Source organism: Delphinus delphis, chromosome X, assembly GCF_949987515.2.
Source record: "Delphinus delphis chromosome X, mDelDel1.2, whole genome shotgun sequence".
Taxonomy (NCBI): Eukaryota; Metazoa; Chordata; class Mammalia; order Artiodactyla; family Delphinidae; genus Delphinus; species Delphinus delphis.
In genome coordinates this window covers 119,744,965-119,760,920 of record NC_082704.1, presented here as the reverse complement: position 1 = coordinate 119,760,920, position 15,956 = coordinate 119,744,965, and the positions used below count along the sequence as shown (strand labels likewise).

Below are 15,956 nucleotides of genomic sequence, written 5' to 3'. Positions count from 1 at the left end.
CAGATAATAAGTGGCTTTTTGTTAAGCCACTAAGTGTGTGGTAATTTGTTACAGCAGCAAGAGGAAACTGATGCAGCCACTAACCTCTGTGAGATTCAACTTGCCTTCCCTGTACAATGAGTATGACGGCCATTGTATCTCCCCAGTCACATCATAGGGCTGTGACAATGGGTGAGATTGTCTTTGAAAACGTTTAGAAAACTATAAGAAAACTGTTACATAGGAAAGACATATAGCTCCTGTCAGCTCGGTTCTTCCTTTGCTCACCGGCATCTGCTCCTATCAAGGTACATTTAATTTTGCTGAGTCCTTTGGATGGCCCCTAGCCTCTCTGAGTGGGTGGCTGGCCCCAGGCATTTCTGCTCTTCTAAGATCCAACCCCACCCACAAACAGGATGGGCTTGGTTCCTAAAAACACCCCCTGCTTCTTTTCCACCATCATTTTCCTCCTCCTTTTTCTTAAATATGTAAAAAAGGGTGTTCCTTAATTTAACTTTTTCTGAAAAGTTTTTGAAAACACACTATAATAAAGAAAACAATTTTCCTAGGAAGAGGTTAGCAACCTTGAGTCCTTCAGTCTCCTAGAAACAAGGGTTTCTAGGCCAAATAGTCAACGTTATTCCCACTTCGCGGGCCACTTGACTCTGCTATTACAGCGCTGTAAGCTGGAAAGGAGTAGGCATGTTTGTGTTGCAATAAAACTTTATATGGACACTGAAATTCAAATTTTACATAATTTCCATCTCACAAAGTATCATTATTCTTTTGATCTTTTTCCCCAGTCTTTAAAAAAAAACGTATCCTTAGCTTGCAGGCTGTGCAAAAACCGCTATCAGAGCTGTCCTCTGCCAACTCCTGTCCTAGCACAGAATCTCCACCAGGGCAGGGAATTTCGCCTGTCTTGTTAACGACTCCTTCCCAGAACCTGTCTTTATAACACCTTTTGATATTTTGCTCATCAGGGAGGCATTTTTTGGCATTAATTTAGAGTTTTAAAATATGGCATTATGATATTACTTATCTTGATGAGTAAGTTTTTGGCATCCCCTTAAAGTCACCTCACTGTAGGGTCCCAGCCCATGAGCCATGGGAGGGGGTCCATGGTGGCGGTGTGGATGAGTCTAGGTAGGCAGGAGGGCCATAGAGAATCATGGGATGCAGCTTGCACTCCCTCCCTTGGCAGGTAGGTCCCAGGGAGAGATTGCAGGGGGTCCGTGAACTTGGATGGGGAAAACCTCTGCAGTTAACCCAAACTGAGCATTTCTGACAACTATGACTATAGAGGAGATGACAGAAGCATTAACTGCATCTTTGATTTGTTACCAGTTTGTCGCCAATAGAAGTCTGATGTATTTTCAGAGCAGGTTAGAGTTGAAGCAGATTTTATTTGTACCCACCACTACTTTGAAATGACGGAAGTTATTAGTACCACCTCTAGAGCTTATGATTGGAAGTACTGAGAAAGAAGCACATGTATTATGACATTGGAATTTCTTTTTTTAATTTAACTATATTTTTACAGAATCGAGTTTCCTTGTAATCTTATGTATATTATTTTATGTATTTACGCAGTGGTAATCAATATAGTCAGTAACTTGCCAAAGAAGGTCTGGGGCATAGAAGTGGTTACAAACCCCCTCCTCTCAATCCTTTAACCTCTTGGGCCAAGTCTTTTACTCTGAGCATTGGAGATAAAAATCCCTGCCCTCCAGTATTACGGGGAGGATCAAATTCGACACTGTGCACGGACACCCCCATGCCCAATGTGAGGTGTTTTCAGTATTCAAAGGATGTGAACTGAATGTGACATTCCAAATAGAAAAAAAACAGCAACAACTCACATGCATTTGTCTGCTCGTGCTGCCATAATAAAGCACCGAAGACTGGGTGGTTTAAATAACAGAAACTTATTAGGGCTTCCCTGGCGGTCCAGCGGTTAAGACTCTGCACTCCCAATGCAGGTGGCATGGGTTCGATCCCCGGTCAGGGAGCTAAGATCCTGCACTCGGCGTAGCCCAAAAGAATAACAAACAAACAAACAGAAATTTATTTTCTCACAGTCTTGGCGGCTGCAAGTTCAAGTCAAGGGTTTCTCCCGCGTCCTCCCTCCTTGCTGTGTCTTCACACGGTCTTCCCTCTGTGCGTGTCTGTGTCCCAGTCTCCCCTGCTTATAAGGACACCAGTCAGATTGGATAAGGAAGGGTCACCCTAATGACTGCATTGGATTTATTTACTACTTTAAAGGCTGTCTTTCCAAAAACAGTCGCATTCTAAGGTGCTGGGGTTTAGGACTTCAACATACGAATTTGAGGCGGGAGACACAATACATCCTATCTTGAAAAAAAGACTGGATGCCTAGGCAGGTCAAGGGTAGCAGAAGGGGCTACCACCCACCTCATCTCACATCCAAGGCAGGTGATGGAAAGCTCTGTCCTCACTCCTGTTTACTTCTCCAAGTACGTTCACCACGTGCTACCACCTGATACAACCGGCTCCCTTTGTAGTTTCGGTTCCAGTCTCCCTGAGGAAAATTAGAAGCAAGCCCCGAAGCAAACCTCGGCCAGAGGTTTGTAAGTGAAGTTGGGGAGCACACCCCCCTTCTTCGTTTCTGCTTGTGGCGGATGCTTCCTCAAAGCTGAGACATGCTCCGCAAACATCCCCGAGAGGTCACTGTGCCGTGGAGCACACGAATGAATCCTGGACTCTCAGGCCTCTGTGAGTCGGCCAGTCACGGAAATAAATATCAGCCTATGCGTTAGGAGCCATAGAACATCAGATGGGCCTTGATGAAATTACATATCGGATTCAATGAAGACTGGGCAGTAATTCTCAAGAGAAGTTTAACACCTCTTCCTACTGTCTTTTTTTTAAAAAAAAATAATAGACTTTATTAAAAAAAGCCGTTTTAGATGCACAGAACAGTTTAGCATATAGTACAGAGAGTCCCCAATTTTCCTCCTCCCACACACCATTTCCAGTGTTAACACCTTTTGTGTAAGAGTAGTACCTTTGTTACAGTGAATGAATCAATACTGATAAAATCCACAGCTGACATTAGAGCTCACTTCTGCTTCTGTGCAGGTCTACCTGTTTGGACAAATGCAAAATGTCATGTATCTGCCACTACAGTATCATGCAGAATCCATTGACTGCCCTGAAAATCCCTTGTGTTCCCCGTATTCGTCCCTTCTTTCCCATCCCCAGAACCCCTGGCAACCACTGATCTTCTCAGTTTTGCCTTTTCTAGAATGTCGTAGAGTTGGACTCATCCAGTATGTAGACTTTTCAGATTGGCTTCTTTCACTTGGTGATAGGCATTTAAAGTTCCTCCTTGTCTTTACATGCCCTGATAGCTCATTTCTTTTTATTGCAGAATGATATTCTATTGTATGGAGGTGCCACAGTTTGTTTATCCATTCACCTACTGAGGACCATCTTGGTTGCTTTCGGTGTTTGGTGAGTAAAACTGCTGAACATTCCTGTGCGGGTTTTTGTGTAGACAGAAGTTTTCAACTTAGTTGGGTAAATACCTAGGAGCATGGGCGCTGGGTCGTATGTTTTGCTTTGTAAGAGACTGCCAGACTCTTCCAAAGTGGTCTTACGTTTTGCATTCCCACCAGCAACGCGTAAGAGTTCCTGTTGCTCGGCATCCGGTTGGCGTTCGATTTTTTGCCGAGCTGCGTGGCTTGTGGGATCTTACTCCCAAGACCAGGGACAGAACACAGCCCCGGCAATGAAAGCACCAAGTCCTAACCCCTGAATTGCCAGGGAATTTCCCGTAGTTTGTCTTAATGTGCAATTTCATTGTGATATGTGATATTCTGCATCTTTTCATAGGCTTGTTTGCCATCTGTATATCTCTTTGGTGAGTTGTTCTTTTTTCCAGATCTTTGGCCCATTTTTATTCTGTATTGTTTTCTTATTGTTGAGTTTTGAGCGTTCTTTGCATATTTTGGATATAATCCTTTATCAGATATGGATTTTGCAAATATTACCTCCCAGTCTGTGGGTTGTCTTTCCATTAACAGTGTCTTTTGCAGAGCAGAAGTTTTTAATTTCAATAAGTCCAATTCATCAGTTTTTTCCCCCATGGATCATGTTTTTGGTGTTGTATCTAAAAACTCACTGCTAAAACCAAGGTCGTCTAGACTTTCTCCTACGTTATCTTCTAGGAGTTTTATGTTTTTGCTTTTTACATTTAGGCCCATGATCAATTTTAAGTTAGCTTCCGTGAAAAGCCTTGAGGTCTGGGCTAGATTAATTTTTGTGTTTGTTTTGTCTATGGATGTCTGTTGTTCCAGCACCATTTGTTAAAAAGGATATTTTTTCTCTATTGAAATACCTTTGCTGTTTTGTCAAAAATTAGTTGACTATATTTGTGTGGGTTCCTGCTGCCTTTTTACTAAACATTTGGCTACTGTTTAGGGGGAATACTGATTGCATTTTTTGCGAGCGGATTCTTGTATTCCAGCTGTCTGCATCAACAAGCGAAAATACTTGTTTGGAATATAGATATTGTGCAGCGCATACCTGTGTAGATCCTGGCTGCTCATGGCCTCCACATTAACCTTTATACTTTTGTCAGAACGCACTAGCTCCTTCCCTGCTCTGCTTTAATGTGCTTTTCCCCCTTTTTTCTTACACCATTCGAAAAATCTGCAAAACATATTAAATAAGATAGTCTAATTTAACACGTTCCTACCACCCATCTAGCATTCAGAAGGTGGAATTTCTCGGTGTTATTAGGATAAATGTAGGGGGTCGCCTTTCCTGTCTGAGGTCTTACAGAGTCCCTGGGGGCTCCTAGGAGTCTGTGATAAAAGTGCTCGACTCCATACTTGCAAGAAGACCGTTGGGATTATTGGGACACGATCAAACAGGCAAGATGGATTCCAAGCTCCCTTGCATTGTTAGCTACGGAAGACCAGCTGTAAAAAAAAAAGTGGTCACGCCGGGTCCTAGTTTGGAAGCAAGGATTTCCACCACTTTCTCATACTTTAAATGATTGGCGTCTGCCAAGTAATCAAAACATACCAAGGAACCTTTTCATCGTGTTCAGTTCGCAATTTCCAAGCGGCTAACGACAAGCACGGCTGGCAAGCCAGTGGGCCAGTTTGGCTGCGCGGCTACTCGAGAGTGTGCGGTAGCCGGGGGCCGTGTCCCAGTAAAGCAGAGAGCTGTAATGATGTCAACTTGTTATTTACTTTCCAAATCTGAATGACTGAGCAAGGCGAAAGGAGAATCAATCAACCACAATGTGACCCTACAGGCGGAAAAAACGCCGCGCTCCCACCAGCAGGCGGTGGGGGAAGGGAAGCACGTGTAACCGGGGCAGGGTTGCATCAGGAGCTCGCTCGGGTTTTCTGTTGCCCCCCTGGTTTTTCGATTGCCTGTTAATACCTCAGCGTCAGTCCTCACAAGCCCAAGGAGCCCGGGAGCAACGACGGGCAGGCTCAAGGGAAGGTCCCACCACGTCCTTTTGGGGGGCCTTACATGGCAACTGATACAAAATAAGGCAAAATCTATTCTGCTGATTCACAATTATGGAGACTGTGTAAGTGTATCTTTTATTGATGTGCTCTAATAATAATGTGCAGCAACCGTCGTTTTACATCACTGACGTTTCACAGCAATATTTGGCAGCATAATTTTTAGTCTGCCTTTTTGATGGAGGACCAGCCCCTTAAACACTCACCTCGGGCCCCCTCTCCGCAGAACCAGTACAGCAAATGGCCCCGTATCCCAGCAAGGAGCAAGTGAGGTTCCAGTGTAAAACGCTGAGTGTGTACTGGGCTCTTGGGGTGAAGCTCCTTATACGCCAAAGGGAGGGGCAAACTTATTCTAAAATGTTCGGCAAAGCAGACACCCAAGGTGCCGGCGGGTGGGTGCAGATGTCTGTTTAAGTGAACTCAGGCCTCGAGTGGGGGGCAGTTGTCACCAAGCAGCAGGGGAGGCAGGAGCGCTGGGGCCTCGGGTTCACCAGGGCTGGGCCGAGCGAGCTGCGGCAACCTTAGCACTTGGCCGGGGCCCGACGCCCGACGCCTCCGGGCGGGGGCGGGGGTGAGAAGGCCCGAAGGCCCGGCTTCTTCCCCCTGCCCCCGCCGGGAGCCTCCACCCCGTTGGGCCCGAGTTTCTTTCTCCCCACGCACTGCCGGCTCTTCGCTGGAGGCATTTTGCAAAGGTCGAGGCTCCCCCTGGGCCCCCACTTTTCCGGGGAGGGGAGGAGACCATTGGGGTGCCCTCCCGGCCGCCGATTTTGAGGGAGCGGCGTCCTCAGGCAGGTTGCAAGGGTTCTGCTAGGGCAGCTGGGCGGCTGCTTCTTGGAGGTGGGGGAGGGTAACAGAGCGGTGGTCCGGTTCCCCCCTCCCCTGGAAACCGCGGTGCTGGTGACCAGGCTCCTGTCCCGTGCTGGCTGGGGCCGGGCCTGGGACGGGGTGGGCACAGGCCTGCGTCTCCTTCCGCCCGCATGGAGGCCACGAGGGAGGGACGGGGTTCGGATACACTAGGGAGACCCGGATTCCCTTCAGCCACTCCGGGCGCGGCGGGGAGAGCAGAGTCAGGGGTGAGGGACGGGGGAGGGTCGCAGGTTACCCCGCCGTGGGGGCGGGGCGGGGCGGGCCGGGACGCGAGTCTTCCCTGGAGCCCTGGGGGAGGGGCTGTTGGGGGCGGACTCTCCCCCTCGTGGCTGTGGGGGAGGGCAGGCCTGGTGTCCTCACCCTCAGTGGGGGAGGGACCAGCTTGGGACGCGCCCCTCCCCCCCGGGCGTGGGGGGGGCTCGGGAGGGGAACCCGGGCTCCAGTCCCCGGGCGGTGGGGGAGGGTGCGGGCTGGGGGCCGTGGGGGGAGGGGCCGGCCCGGCGGCGGAGGCGGCCTCCCTGGCAGTCCTCCTGGCCGGGGTCGGCGCGCTGGCGGCCGCTCCCCCCGGAGGTCACTGCCCGTGCCGGTCCCTCCCGCCGTCCCGCCCTCTGCCGCCGCCACCGCTCCCGCCCCAGCCCCCCCCTCCCCGCACTCTCTGCGCTCGGGAGCGAGGTGCCGCCAGCGCCCCCGCCCCGCCGCTGCTGCCGCCGCCGCCGCCGCCGCCGCAGCGCCCTCGGCCGCCATTCGGCATCCGAAACTTTCCAGCGCCCGCGCCTCTCGGGGACTCGGCTGCGGCGGGGCGGGGGCGGCCCGGGGGCGGCGCGCGGCTGCTCCGGGCGCCGGGCCCTCCTCGGCCGCGGCACGGCCCGGGCTCGGAGACGGCCGGCCGGAGGGAGGTTCGGGGCGGCGGCGCCGCCGCAAGTTGCGCTGCTCGCGGCAAGGTGAGTGTGCGGGGCTCGGCCGGCCGGGTGGCCGGCCGGGCGCGGGGTGGGGCGGGGCGGGGTGGCGCGAACTTGTCCCGCGTGGGGGCCGGCGGTTCCCTCCCTCCGGGGTCAGACCGGCGGCCCGGGGCTCCCGCACGCTCCGCCCGCCTCCGGGGCTCTGGAGGGGCAGGTCCCCCAGTGTCTCCCGGGCTTGGGCTGGGGTGCGGCGCGCTCCCTGCAGGCTGCACAATACCCCGTTTTGGCTGCGCCCCAAAGTGCCGGCGCGTTGGGGGCGGGCGGAGGCTGGGGGGGCTCCTTTGTTTCGGGGAGGGGGAGGCGGCCGGCAAGTTTGAGGAAGCGCTCGATTTGTCCCCCGGTGCCCCTTTGTCTGCCCAACCCGGGGCTGGCTGGACGGACCTGCGCCGCCGCGGGATCCCCCGTGGGGGGAGGGGAGCCCCATTCATCCCCGGGCGCGGGCCGGCCAGTCCCGGGCCGGCTGGAAGCGCGGCGGCGCGGGCCCTGGGCGGCTCAGTTTCCGAGGCGCAGAAACTGTCAACGAAGTCGGGAGATCCCCAGCCCGAGCGAGGAGCGCGGGCTGGGGGCGACTTCGGCGGACGGGGGGCGTCCCTGGTCTGGCCAGGTCTGCGGAGCGCGGCCTGGGGAGGCTGCAGACCTGTTGCTCCCGGGCTGGGGGAGGGGTGCCTCCAGATTCGCGTCCCGGGCGCTGCTTACCAGGGGGACCTTGCCCACGGGGGCCGGTTTTCGGAACGGGGTGGTGCGCGCCTTCGGGGGTCGCCGGGTCTGTGACAGTTGCGGGCGCTGGGTTAGGGCCTCCCCTTCACGTGCGCTGTCCGTGCGCTGTGAGGCCCGCACCAGGGCTCGTTCTTAGCACGGCCTCGCATTTTCCGCGCCCCTCGCTTTGGAAATTCCACAAAGTTAGAGTCGGAGGTGGGTTTTTTTTTTTTTTCTGTCGCTGATGTTGTAGAGCAGAACCCCCAAAGAAACAAGCTCCAGGTTCTGTCCCTTGTGCCACGGTTTCTGCTTTGCTTTGTCACATGTGGTTTGACCTGACTGCTGGATGTTTTTCTCTCCAGGAGCGCCGCCTGGGTCCCTGGGTTAACCTGAAAGGGGAGGGGCGGGACTCCAGCCTGGGAGGGGGAGGGGAGCGCCCCTCTTCAGTCCTGAACGGTGGTCTCGGGGTAGGAAATGGCCCAGGACGATTTTATGAAAAGTTTACAACTAGTCATTCCTAGGAAAGACGCGATGGGGGTGGGGGCGAATGTTGAGTATGGAACAGTTGAGACGTGAAGATGACGCTTTTATGTTAAGGGATGTTAATATCTCAAACGTCCGGCAGATTTTCGTGGAAAACCCCCCAGCTGGATAATGAGTCCAGGGATGAAAACTTGAAGTGCATCACTTGACCCACTTATGAAGATCGCCCCTTAAGGATATTCCAGAGCTGAAGGGAACGCACACCTGTGGGATGAAAATGGAGACTCAGGTGTTGATTTGGTGGTGTGCACAGCAGGGTGTGTGTCACTGGATCTTCTCAGGCTGGCTCTTCTTGTGTTTCTGCCCGGGGCTTAAGTCACTCCAGGAATTGTCAACACCCCCCATTTAAATTTCGCACCTTGACCCTTAAGTCTTCCCAAGCTCACCCCTCCCGAAGGTTTGGGTGTTTAAATGAAGTGTGTGGCGTCTAGTTGGTCCCGAGTCTTCACCTTCAACCATGGGAGCCTCAGTTTTCTCATCTGTGTGATGGCGTCATGAGTCTACCTGGGTGGGCTGTTCGGAGGGTTTCAGCGCTAGCCAGCAGAAAGGGGAATAGAGCCCCTGAGTCCACCTGCATCAGGACACCATGCTTTGCTAGAAAAGCAGTCTTTGTCCCCGTTTGGCCTGAACTAGTGAAAGGGCCCACCCTGTTGTTGTGCTCTACCGTTGACCTTCAAGTCCTGTAACTTTTCTGAGTGTCGTTTTCTATGTGTGTAAAAATAAAAACGGGAACTGAAATCGTGGTACTCATTGGGTAGTGCAAGGACAGAAAGAGGGAATGTAAGTGTAAGTTTTCTGAAAACTACAGAGCTGCTTGTAAGTTTTAGCTGTTGGCATTGTGCAGGTGGAATCATTTTCCTAATGTTACCCTATGCAGTGAGGATTTTACACGCACTTAATACCCTGTGTGCAGCAGGTATTTCCTTCCTGCTTCACAGTCCACTGACGTGCTAATACGTGGTGGAGGGAGGATTGTTTGATTCCGAAAGCCCACCTCTTAAGCTTGGTGTTATCTTGCCTTCCTGTGTATACATTGTGTGAATCTTCCCACTTGGAGACAAGCTCCTTAAATTACACACACACACAATTTCTCCCTCCCTCCCTCCCTCCCTCTCTCTCTCTCTCCCCCACACAGAAGAACCTACATTGAAATCTGTTTATACACCTAGATGAATCTCAACAGAAATCATGAAATGTCCACCACAGTGGAAAGGTTGTTTTTGTCTATAGCTTAATTATCCAGTGTGGCAGCCACTAGCCAACATGTGCATATTTAGATTCAAATTAACTAAAATTCAGTAACCATTCTGTTGTTACTAAAATAAACAACTCTGTTGTTTCAGTGCTTTACCCATAATTCACATACTCAATAGATGTGTGTAGCTAGTGGCCGCCATACTGGGACAGCGCAGAACTTGCAGAACGTTCTATGGGAGGGAGATTCTCTATAGTTACTGCAAGTAAGGATTAATAAAGAAGGCAGTAAAGAGAGTTAGTCTACCTTTTGTGGGAGGAGGGGAGAGGCTGTAAGAGTTTGAAGTAATTTACTGGTAGACTTTAAAAAGAAAGGCAGGTGCATTTCAGCTAGCAGGTGACCTAGGAAAGTGATTTCAGTGAGATTTGACAGCTGTGGTTTTTGAGATTGAGGTGGTTTGGATCACTTTTTAGAAAACCAGAACTCCAAGCTAGAGTCTCTCACTGAGTATTTAACCTTGGACATGGCATTTAGTGGCTCTCTGCCTCAGTTTCCCCATCTGAAAAATGGCATAGCCAGTCCCCACGTGGCCCGCCTTTGTGTGTGTCGCGGCGCACATCTCTCGGGATGGTGGGGAGCCCAAGGTGTCACCGTCAGTGAAGCCCCACGTAGGTGATTAGAGGCCTTACCTGATACGTTTAAAGCCTTGCTCACCATGGGCTACCGACTCCTCCCCCCAAGTTTAGGCCTTAAGTTTTAAGGTTTAATTTCTTGAGGGCAAAATCTTCTGTTATTAAAAGGCTGATCAGGAATCCTTCCAACAAAGTGAGGCTTAACAGTAGTCAAAGTATTTTTAAAAAGTGGCTGAGCGCTGGCCGCTTCCTGTAGACGGGTCCCTGAGTCAGGATGTTATTTTTATTACTTAGCTGGTGTGTTCTTTGCATAGTCTTTTGTATTTTTTTTATAGCAGCCTATTAGAAATTTTATTTGTGGTTGGGGGGGAAAACCCAGTTTTGCATCTGTGAGAGGTGACTTCCCAGATCGCCCTCTGCCATTTGTCCTCACTCTTGCCTTGTCTCAGGACTGCTGTGACCTGTCAAGCCTTTGAGACACCTGGGATATCCATGATTCTCTTCCAGAGGCGGGCAATGGGTTCCTGCAGAGGGAAGCCAGGCCCCCAAGAGCCATCTCACGTAGGTCCCGAGTGTCAGGAGTTCAGACCCTTCCTCAGTTACCTGTTGGGAGGGAGGACCCCACACCTCAACCCTGAGGCTGCCCCCTCTGAGCTTTCCGCCAGGTGTCTGCGTCTTGGGCTCTGCACACGTGGTTATTGCCAGGCCTGACCCGGGCCAGAGGACAAGCACGATCGCTCTGCCCTGTGAGGTGAGACCGTCCCAGGTGTGGTGTCCCCGATACCTTGCATTTGCCTCCTTCTTCTCCCGTAAAAAAGAAGAGTACGTGACTTCCAATAAGTTGTTAATCTTTCACCGCCCAAGACATTTAAAAAATAGTTTCAATCGGGAAGCAAGACTAAAGTCATTTTGTAAACATTTTTTTTTTTAAGTTGGAAAGATAAACTTTTTTTTTTTCCATAACTATGTTTAGCGTGAAGGAAGTAACTGGCCTCTTGAGTGGAGACTGGATGTGAGTTTTTCCCTCGGGTCTGGCCCTCCTTGGCCCTTGCGTCCTGTCCATCCTTTCCATGGGGCTCGACCAACCGGATGGCCCTGGCCACATTAGCAGAAAGAGACCCAGCAACCAAAATGAATGCTGGGTGTGGGAAGGGATAGACAGGCAACATGTTTATAGACGGAAAAGAGAGCCTGCTCTGAGAAAATGAGTTTCAGACCTCAGGGGGAAAATGCCGTCATTAAGGAGTGTGCTCCCCGGGAACTTGGCCATGGAGGCGGCCGCCTCCTGCAAAGCCCTCCCGTGCAGTTATCGCTGGCATCAGATATTTATTGGGAATCCGCTGCCTGATTGAAGATTGCAGATGTGAACTGGAAGCCACTGAAAAGTTAAATCGGAGCAAATTTAAACTTGAAAACAGAGGACAGAGTATTTTCTTCTGATAGAGGAAGCTGGGTTCCGTTTCCATGGCTTTGGTTTGTTCTTGGTCCTTGGAGGGAAGAGGTCGAGCTGGAGGGCGACTCGCAGGCTCGAGAGAAAGGGTGACTTAGAGACGAAGGTAGAGGAGATGGTTGTTCACGGAGGCCGTCTGTTCAGCCTTGAACTCTGGAAGCTTGTAGTCAGCCCATGGTTCTCAGGGCAGTTTGGTCCCCTACCGTCAAGCAGCTTTTGGCAATGTCTGGAGACGTGTGGTTGTTACACGTTGGGGGAGGGGGACGGTGATGTTCCTGGCATCCCGGAGGGGGGGCGGGGGGTCCGTGGATGCTGCGTAACATCCCACAGGGCACGGGACAGACCCACCCCAGAGAACGACCCGGCGCTGGATGCCCGTGATGCTAGGGTGGAGACACCAGCCCTGAGTTCTGCTGTCAGCTGTGCAGTCCTGTTTCGAGCAAGGTCCACGGGCAGGTGGACGTCAAGATAGGTATCCGGCGCTGTGGTTCTCACGGCTCCCGTAGGCCATTTTGGGATACATTAGGAAGTAAATGAGAAGGGAAAGGAGGCGGCGGGAAGCGGATGGCCTTTGAGAAGAAAGAAACGGGAGCGGCGCAAGGCCGGGAGGTGTTGGGGACGGGAGGGGGGCGCTGTGAGTCCCCTGAGCTCTGTCTCAACTGGATTAGAGCCCCCGATGCCAGCGCTCCTGCATGGCGCCTTCCTGTTGGTTTTGATGATGTCATTGCAGATTGACCAGGTCTCACTTTTGGTCGGCTTCTTGGGACTTGGGTATTTATCAGGGGAGCACCGGTTCCTGGCTCCTGTTTTCGGACCCTCTCTGTGCCCAGCGAAATGTCGGTTAACCTGGCCTCGGGGTAACCTCCGTTTGGGAGGGCGGGGACAGGTCAGGGTGGGAGGTGGGCGGGGACAGGTCAGGGTGGGAGGTGTTTGCTGCTTGCAGGACCGTGGCTTCTGTTTCAGGCCCCGTCCTCTCCTGTGAATAGTTGATTCGGGAAGGGCCGGGGGGGACAGCTGGGTGCGGACCTGCAGTGGGGCCCTCTTCCAGGGCTGGGCACGGCTGGCACCTGGAGTCTGGTCCTCCGGAGCCAGCCCGTGGCCCCGTGTCCTGTTACCCCCCCAGAGGAGCGCCAGGCCCAGCCTGGTTGGGGGCCCTGTGGGCTCCTGTGGTCATGGGGTCGGGGACGTGGTCGCAGGGAAACCTGGTTTGCAGCCAGTTCACCATGCACTCACTGCCTCTGGGCACATCCGTTACCTTCTCTAGCCTTAGGTTTCTTCTTGAGAGAGAAAGAAAATAAAATCTGTTTCTCAGGCTTGTATTAACAGAAGGAGGATTCTTATCATGCTTGGAGCTCAGTGTCCTTAGGTTTTCCTCTACTCTGAAGCTGGGAATTGGTGTGGAAATATCCAATGATGACAAAAATAATAATATATCTTTTTTAGTTACGGTGGTCTCCATCAATGGCTTGCTTGCTTTTCTTATCTCCCCTCCCCACCCCCACCCTTAAGTTAAATTTCAGGGCTGGCATACGCACACAAACACACACACATGCTATATACAGACACATGTATATCCTCTATATATTTCCTAAATTTACTATATGATAAATTATGAATTTCAGCATGCTTAAATTTCTGTAACCACCACCATCATCAGGATACCAAACAACTAAATTCCGTTACCCCAGAGGTGTCCGCGGTGCTTTGCCTCCACACTCCCCACTCCCTCAGCCCCTAACCTGGGGCACCTGCCCATCAGCTCCGCTCTCCTGGTCTTGGTAATCGCATTTTAACTCAGGATGAAATGCCTAATAGTGAATCTCTCCACTCTTCCAGCGCCTTCCTTGACTCATGAACTTTATACTGTAGCACACTTGGGCCCGTGTGTTTTCCTCAGAATGATTTTGCACTGTGGATTTTATCAAAAGCAAGGAAAAGCCAAAACTTAGAGTTTCTTAATACTTGTAAGAAATCATAGTGAAAAAGTATCAGGTGTCGTGTTGGAGCCGCCTGTAGGATTTGCACATTTCCTACGCCAGTTGATCGTTGCTGCCAAATCAGTTGAGATGGGACGTTTTTGGATGCACTTTCAGAGACTTTTTGGAGCAGTACTATGTAAAATGTATCAGTAGGTTAGACTCATGTCTTTAGTTTCAAAAACAGGACACACATTAAGAGGCGTGGTTTTCCCAGTGGGTTGATAACGTGACCGTAAAGTGCGCTAAAAATATCCAGTTGTGTTTGCATTAGTTTGTTGTAGAAGTGAATTCCTACATCTATGTTTCTGTGTGGTGGTGAACCGGAATTTTACCTTGGGTCGTAATTTCACTATTTGTGATCGATAAGGAATATCGTGTTTTCTAGAGGATCCTTCGCCTGGCGTCTGGGTCAGTTGTGTCCTGCCTTGGGTTGCCCGCCTGCTTGTGTGAAGTTGTTGAACCTGTGTGTGTCCTCACTTGCAAGTGAAAGGCTTGATGAGCTGATCTTGAGACCTCTCCTACCCCGTGTGTGCGGATTGTAATGTGGAAAAGGCACACGTTAAATGTTGCGTGGGCTCTTTTTTTTTTAAAAACACTTTTGTAGGTTAAGGATTATGGTGGTTTTATATTAACTAGCAGTTTGGGTAAACTATGTTCCATGCTTTAACTATCGTTTTACCCATGATTGAAGTAAACAATATTCAGCTTAACATCGCTAAGTTACTGTAAAAAAAAGCCCGAGCAGCTCAGAAGACACTTTGGGCTGTGGGGTGCCTCTGAATAACTCTTACGAGCGTTGTAGTTTCCCAGTCTCAGGAGACCCCGTAAAATAAGCACAAACAATGCTCACGGCAAAATTCATAGTATTTAGAAGAGAGTGTCTCTGCCTTGAATTCCTGTCATTTTTTCCTATCGTGGTGGATGGAGCTGGAATCCTGAAAAGAAAACATGAGAGTTTTCTTTGCTTACTTCTCTTGAGCCTGGAACCCAGAAAATGACCCCAGATAGCCAGCCCTGAGCACTTTCCTTTCTGGAATACTTTCCGCCAACCCCCAGGGAGAATACAGAGGCAGGAGGAGGTGAGCACTCTCCCCGAGCCCCCCCCCTCCGCCGGCGTGATCACCTTCTCTCTCTCCAAGATACTGAAGACTTTTGTCATGTCTACTGCAACCTGGACACCCATCCTCATCCATGTTGAAGCAAGGCTAGAGGGACACTGTCCGCTTCTTGGAGAGCTTAACTCGTAACTATTACAGACTTGCCTGTTGTCATTGGGCTTTAGAGTCTGTGTGAACATCCGGTATCCAGTTTGCAAACACTTCTGCTTGTTTAAACTTTCCGATAGATGGAAATTCGGGCAAAAGAAGCTTACTGTATGTGATGCCATTTTATTTCTTAAATCAGTAATAACAGATACTTTAATATGGTAAGACCACGTAAGTCACGATTGGGAAGAAAATTCTGTGTAACTGAGCAGTGCTTTTTGTTTCTAGTGCGTTGGGGTGATTTTTAGCCTTAGCCGGATCAGCTCTACCCTTCGAGGTACCCTTGTTATCTTGACATCCGTTTGAAGATGAGAAATGAGAAAGTGGAGCTGGAGGGATGTTACCCCGTTCATATGATGCAGACATCTGTAGCACCGGTATGCAAACATAATTCTCAGCACCTATAAAGTTCCAGGTGGTTGCCGAGTTTTGGGTTGTATTTAGAAAAGCAACTGAGTAGAGAATTGATGTCTCTACCATTTGATTTATTTAGGAGACAGAATAAACTTGGGTCCTTGCCTTAGGTTCTTTTTACAGCAGAATCTTATCAGGCATTTTAATCCCTTGAAACTTGAATGCCAACTCTGTGTTGGTAAAGACTCAAGTATTCACAGTTATCAATGTAAAAACAACGGGTGCCAGTCTCTGACAGTCCCAGGTCAGTCTTGGGAGACACGCTTTGGTTTAGCTCCTAATTTGATTATGAAAAAATACCACATTAGGTTTGTATTTCTAAGATGCACGATGATTCTGTGCCAGTTTCAACAGTTTCTAGAGATCTGTAGTGTAATTCTTCAAAAAGCCTTGCCAGGAGAAACAGCATTGGGGGGGCACTCAACTCAGAAGTTGATGAAAATAAGAAGTAATGATCTCATGTGTCC

General features: G+C 50.5%; 1 protein-coding gene across 4 annotated transcripts in view; it reads left to right on the top strand.

The window, feature by feature from the left end:
- Positions 1 to 6,156: 6,156 nt before the first annotated feature.
- The window catches only part of TBL1X (transducin beta like 1 X-linked), a 219,206-nt gene continuing 209,406 nt past the window's right edge, over positions 6,157 to 15,956 (top strand). For 3 of the 4 annotated variants that reach the window (XR_009517992.2, XR_009517993.2, XM_060002240.2), the window contains exon 1: positions 7,018 to 7,297. The gene's annotated coding sequence lies outside the window, so the exon portion shown is untranslated. Of the gene's footprint in view, positions 6,182 to 7,017; positions 7,298 to 15,956 lie in introns of those variants that run through there. The other variant, XM_060002242.1, reaches the window with a different exon arrangement.